Source organism: Callospermophilus lateralis, chromosome 16, assembly GCF_048772815.1.
Source record: "Callospermophilus lateralis isolate mCalLat2 chromosome 16, mCalLat2.hap1, whole genome shotgun sequence".
In the NCBI taxonomy this organism is placed as follows: domain Eukaryota; kingdom Metazoa; phylum Chordata; class Mammalia; order Rodentia; family Sciuridae; genus Callospermophilus; species Callospermophilus lateralis.
This window is the reverse complement of record NC_135320.1, coordinates 7,612,815-7,618,707: the sequence shown is the minus strand read 5'-3', so window position 1 is coordinate 7,618,707 and position 5,893 is coordinate 7,612,815. Positions and strand designations below refer to the sequence as shown.

Genomic DNA, 5,893 nt, shown 5'->3' with positions numbered 1-5,893 from the left:
GGTATCATATGCACACTTTGCTTTGAGGAATATTTACATGCAGGGAGTTCAATTCTAAACCTCCATTTTATCCATATCAAATATAACACACATTCACCTTACAGTGAATGAGCCTCACGGGAACAAGATGTGAAGTTCTTGCTTTCTGAACAGAGAGCCCCGATTAAACAGAATCTTTTGAACTAAGAACAAATCTCTGTATCCTCTTAATTATTCATATCCTGTGTACAGATTAATAAAATTGAAATACATGTTATGAATTATCCCACCACCATTAAAAGTTAATATTAAAATCGAATCCTATTTCTCAAAAACTTGTAAGAAGTGCACCAGTATTTACAGATCCCATTAAACTATGCATAAATAAAGTCTGTGCACTCAGCACACTGTTTCTCAAAATACAGAGCCTCCACAGGGGCTTGAGGGGTGACAGGCAGCAGCAGATACTTAGTGCCCACCCTTTTGAAGTTTACTTGAAAAATCAAGATCTGAAATAAATATGCAAACAAAACTTTCAGTTCCTTAAAGGAGCGTGTCATTCCAAAGAGTCACCCATTTAACGAGTTAACTTTCAAAGTTAAAAAAGAAAAGAGACAAAAGAAAAATGAAATTTCAGTAGGAATTGTTTCTACAAGTTTCCTACACTAGACGACCCCTCTGTGCACTGGTTTTGCATCAAAGTAGCACCTGTTCACTGGCAGTAGAGCACATGGTATCTTTGCCTCCTCCTGGAGGGCATCATCACTGAAGTAGGTTAATAGTCTGAGTATCATCAATCTGAACTTTCAACAGATAGGCACATGACTTCTTGTCTGCCCTGGGGAACTTATGAGAAGGTTCTAATACTCTGTAGCACCACTTTCAGAGGAAGGAGAGATGGGGTTCCAAAAAATAAATGCTGAACAAGTAAAAACAAAACAAAAACCAGTACTTGTCACCTTGGGATCATGTGTTCAAGGACAGACACTGCAGTGCTACAGAAGCTGCAGGGATCCTGGAGGACAGGTCAAGATCCTGCATGCCTCAAGTGACAGAGGACTTTGGATAGTTGGGTAAGACAGGTTGGAAACTCCTCCCCCAGCAAGAGTGCCTCCAGTCTGTCCCAGTGGAGATGGATTCCTCTGTCCATTCCCTTCCCACCCTGTGCTCACCCCCATTTTACTTCCTATGCTTCTCCATTTTCTCCAGGGTCTTGTTAGAATCTGCTGGACTCTGGTCTCTGGGGTTCATATACGATTTGTCTATGACAATTGTGGCTTCTTTGATGTAGTTCTGCACCCCAGACACAGGGGTACAGATGACCTGGCTGCAGAACCTGTGGATAATCAGGCAAAAATGAGACAAGTGCTTGTGTGGTAGTTTTCTAAGACCAGGGAGGGCCTGTTGTTGCCATTGGGTGCTCGGTCTTAATTGAGGGGGTCCGTGAATTCTTTACACACTTGCCAAGACACCCACAACATTATTCTTCCTTGTTACCATCTTGGTTTACCCTCCTAGGTGAGGCCTGGTTAAATATTTGGCCACTGGCTTACTAGGAAACTCCAGTTAACAGCCATATGCAAAGTACCAAGCCAAGTGAACAGCTTTTTGTTCCACCAAGGATGTCAGGGGGGTCACAAGAGCAGCTTTCTGTCTTCCAGCTGGAAGATTCAGCTCAGTCTTGTCCAACTTTTCCCACAATAATCAGCCATTTTTGGACTTTGCTTTCCTGAGAACACCTCCCAGCAGAGAGGCATTTAAGCATTCAGAAGGTGACAATTGCCTCTGCACTTCAGCCACAGCCACTTATATTTGGACCTGGAGCTGAAGAGAGATAGTCTTCCCAGAACCGAGCAGAAGACTTCATGGGATTCATCAGGGCTACCACTAGATCCTGCTGACAGGGGACACCCAGGGGGTTCTTAGCCATGGAAAATGGGACTTTTGCAGATTACAGACTGATCAGGCCCAAGCAGTGGGTTGACGTTCTGCACCTCTTCCATCTGGTGAGCCATGTAGTGGAGCCCCAGGTACTTTGCCAGACCTGCAGTGTCCATTGCACGCCATCGGATAACAGTAGGTCTGAGCAGCTATAAGCATCCCCGAGGGCGCCCACAGCACCTCCCTCTATCCTATAGAGTTGGGGAAGCAAGCCAGCCAGGCACCCTAGGTGCAAAGGCAGGACGGCCCCCTCCTGCCTCTGGTGGCCAGACCAGGACTGTTGCTGGCTGCTGGTGGCCACAGGCTGGTGCAGGGGGCTAATGGCTGTAGCATAGGCTTTGCTGAGATGTGAGTAGGGATCCACCAAATGAGTGTAAGCCAACTGCTGGTAGGACAGTGGAAAGTAGGGTAGTGGCTGGTATTCAGGGACTCTAGTGTGGGACAGCAGCCAGGTGGAGATGTAAAGATGCTGCCCTGTGGTTAGGTGGGAGATGCAGGAGTGGGGGCGGGGATGAGTCCTCAAAGCCCTGAGAGAAGATGTTGCAGTAATTCACTTGCAGGTCAGCATGGGAAAAGAAAGAAGAAGAAGAAGCATAGCAAGTGAAGCAGCAGCAGAAAAAAAAAAGTCCTTTATTGTGTACAAGCAATCTTTTTATAGTATTGTGAACAAAGAAGGCAGCCTTCCAACATCAATAAATCAGGTCTTTCAACTAATTAAACATAGCACACAGAAGTTTTACTTTCTAATCAGAAGTGACCCGCTTCTCATGGCTAATCTACTCTCGACCTGGAGTATGCTGAGCTCTGCTCTTTGTTAGAACAGATAAAAAATTTTTCTCAGCGCCCTCCAAGCCCACTTGGCAGAACATCCCGTTTGCAGGCAAGCTCTCCCAAGGACAGCAGACACCTCGTTTTCAAGCATGTCTGTTGTTACCTATCTAAACCTTGAAGGAGCCTCTCGTTTGCGAGCAGGCCCTCCCAAGGACAGCAAACATCTCGTTTTCAAGCATGTCCGCTGTAACTTTATCTAAACCTTGAAGGAGCCCCTCGTTTGCGAGCAGGCCCTCCCAAGGACAGTAGACGGCTCGTTTTCAAGAATGTCCGCTGTTGCCTTTCTATGTCTCGACAGACTATCCTGTTTGCAGGCAAACTCCATCAAGGACAGTAATAGTAATGCAGTCACATCTGATTCTCTACATCTCCCTCCTTTTGTTTTTGTAAATGAGCCACAGCAGAAGCGATAAGGGAGGTTTCATGTTTCAATTGCCTTCTCTTTTTCCAGCGTTGGAAGACTATATACAAAACAAAACACAAACAAGAATTGTTAAAGTGTTACCTAAAGAAGCTGACAACAAGGTAGAAAAATGACTTAAAGGATTTAAATTAGCAATACTTGAAGATAATTTTTGTAAAATTTCAGATCCTGTTAGTTCAGGTAATGTCTTACTAAAGGTGTCCATAATAGTCTTTTCTAAATTCATAATTTCTAAAGTTAAATTCTGATGTCCATTTAACCGTCTTCTAACAATTTCCCAGGAATCACTGGTATTATATGGCACAGGAGTCACACAAATATGAGAAGAATTCCAGTCACACTTCAGTACACTTCTGGTAGCCAAGATAGTCACTTGATCACCAAGCCAGGAAACAGTATGTTGTAAATTGATCACATCTGTAGCCAATTGAGAGTCTAAGTCCTTTTGTTGTTGGCACAATAAATGAGCATCTTGATGCCATGTTCTCATGAAATCCGCAGTTTGAATGCCTTGATGTAAAGCAATGCCAGGTACTGCAGCAGTGGCAGTTACAGAAACAACTGCAAGGATTGAAGCTACAACTATTCCTATTAATCGTCGAGAGCGATGTAACAAAACTTGAACAGCATTGTACAAATAAGTAACAGACAATGAATCAGACCAAGGACGAATCAAATTAACAGGCACCCACAATTCTGTGCAAGCTTTAACAATAACTAAAGAATAATTATTAATTTCTATTAGTTCTATTTACACATTGAGTAAGATAACAGTCTATACATGATATTGTTCCCCAAGTTACATTCCATTCCCAGTTTCCAATCATAAGAGAATACGGGAATTTAACACATGCAGAAGCAAAATAAGTCAGATTATTATGTAGATGTACTTCAAAAGGAGAGGAACGGGACACATCTAACGTGAATTTTCCAGTCCATACAGTGAGTTTCCCAGATACTGCCCATAATTTCCATATATCCCCTTGAATATTGGAAAACTTTATATGCTGTAACATTGGAGGGACCAAAGCATAATGTTGCATTTTAATTGTCTCATTACCCCAAGCATTTATTGTTCCATTATGTCGATGCCATCCTAAAGTACGATTTGACCAACTTTCTATAAATTCAGAATGATCAGGACTCCAATCAACTATAGTAATATTTTGATATTTGACTACTGTTTTAGGGTGATGATCACAGCATTTTTCCCACTCTAAATGAGTTAAAAAGGTTTCAAAATATTTAGCTGATCATAAAGGAAGATGAGTTCTGACAAAGCATTCTTCAGATGATAGGGATGATTGATTAACATATACACCAGAGGTATTAAATCCTCGGGAAGATATCATGACAGTAAAAACAGCAGTAGAATAACTACGATAATTAACTCCCCAAGTATTATAGGAATGAGTTTCATTATGTGCTATAAGAGGCAAACAGAAAGAATGAGCCCCTATACACAATGGGACTCCTTCAACAGCTATAGTTATATTTGAAATATTATACAGATTTTTATGGAATGGAATATCTTCAATTCCCCCACATACAGGAGTGGGAAAAAAATTAGTATTATTAGTACACACACAAACTTCAGGTTCTCCCCAGGAAACACTGCGCACCAAAGGAGGGTTAGGAACATAGGCCCAATAAGCAAAAGAATGAGCAGAAACTATACTTACCTGGCAATTAATAATGGCAAGCATAGCTAAAAAAAGATTAAAAGGATTTAAAGGCTGATTTGCCTTTTGAAGAGTTTTTTCAGCTTCTTGAGTCAACTTTTTCATCTGTCCCCATGTTGGGGGGTCTGCTGTTCTCATTGCCATCGTAGAAGTTTTCTGCATTGCCAGTTCCTGAAATTGTCTGACAAATGGGTCGCTCATTCTGCAATTTGATAAGTCTTGAAGGTACCCAGAAAGGTGTTTTACCTGTAGAAATAAGAGCAAACCCCCTTCCCATGTGGTGCAACAACCCAGAAATCCATTCTTTATTATCATCCCTGTACCATATAGGTATTTCCGATTTTAGAAATAATGGCTGAGATTTAAATGTTGAGAAATGTTGCTGAGCTGCAGGAACCTCGGAAGCTGACCAGACATTTAAAAAATTTAAAGTTAGTAAAGTTTTATGGATTATATTTTGAGGTGAATAAGCCATAGCCATATCCCCCCTTTTTATTTTTAATATATATTCTCTTAACGTACGATTAGCCCTTTCTATAATAGCTTGACCCTGACTATTATAAGGAATGCCAAATGTATGTGTAATGTCATACTTTTGTAAAAATGAATGTAATTTTTGTGATGTATATGCAGGTGCATTGTCAGTTTTAAGTTCTCTAGGAATTCCCATGGTAGCAAAACAAGATAATAAATGAGAAATGACTGCATCGGCTTTTTCTGAAGATAATGCTGTGGCCCTTTGAAAATGAGTATGAGTGTCAATAGTATGATGTACATATCTTAGTCTTCCAAATGACTGAATTATAACAACATCCATTTGCCAAAGGGCATTAGGATGGAGTCCCGATGGATTAACACCAGGAGGACAGTATGGAATATTAAAAGGAGCACATGATGAACAGTTAGCTACAATTTCACGTGCTTGTTTTTGAGTTATTTTTTTATTTTTTGTAAAGACCTTTAGTGTTAGTGTGATGTAAAGCATGTTCTAGATGAGCCTTTTGTAAGGGGAATAATAGCTGATCAATATTTTGAT

General features: G+C 41.0%; 1 pseudogene; it reads right to left on the bottom strand.

The window, feature by feature from the left end:
* Nucleotides 1-1,158: 1,158 nt before the first annotated feature.
* Nucleotides 1,159-5,058, bottom strand: LOC143382330 (transcription factor AP-2 gamma-like; annotated as a pseudogene).
* Between the last annotated feature and the right edge of the window lie 835 nt (nucleotides 5,059-5,893).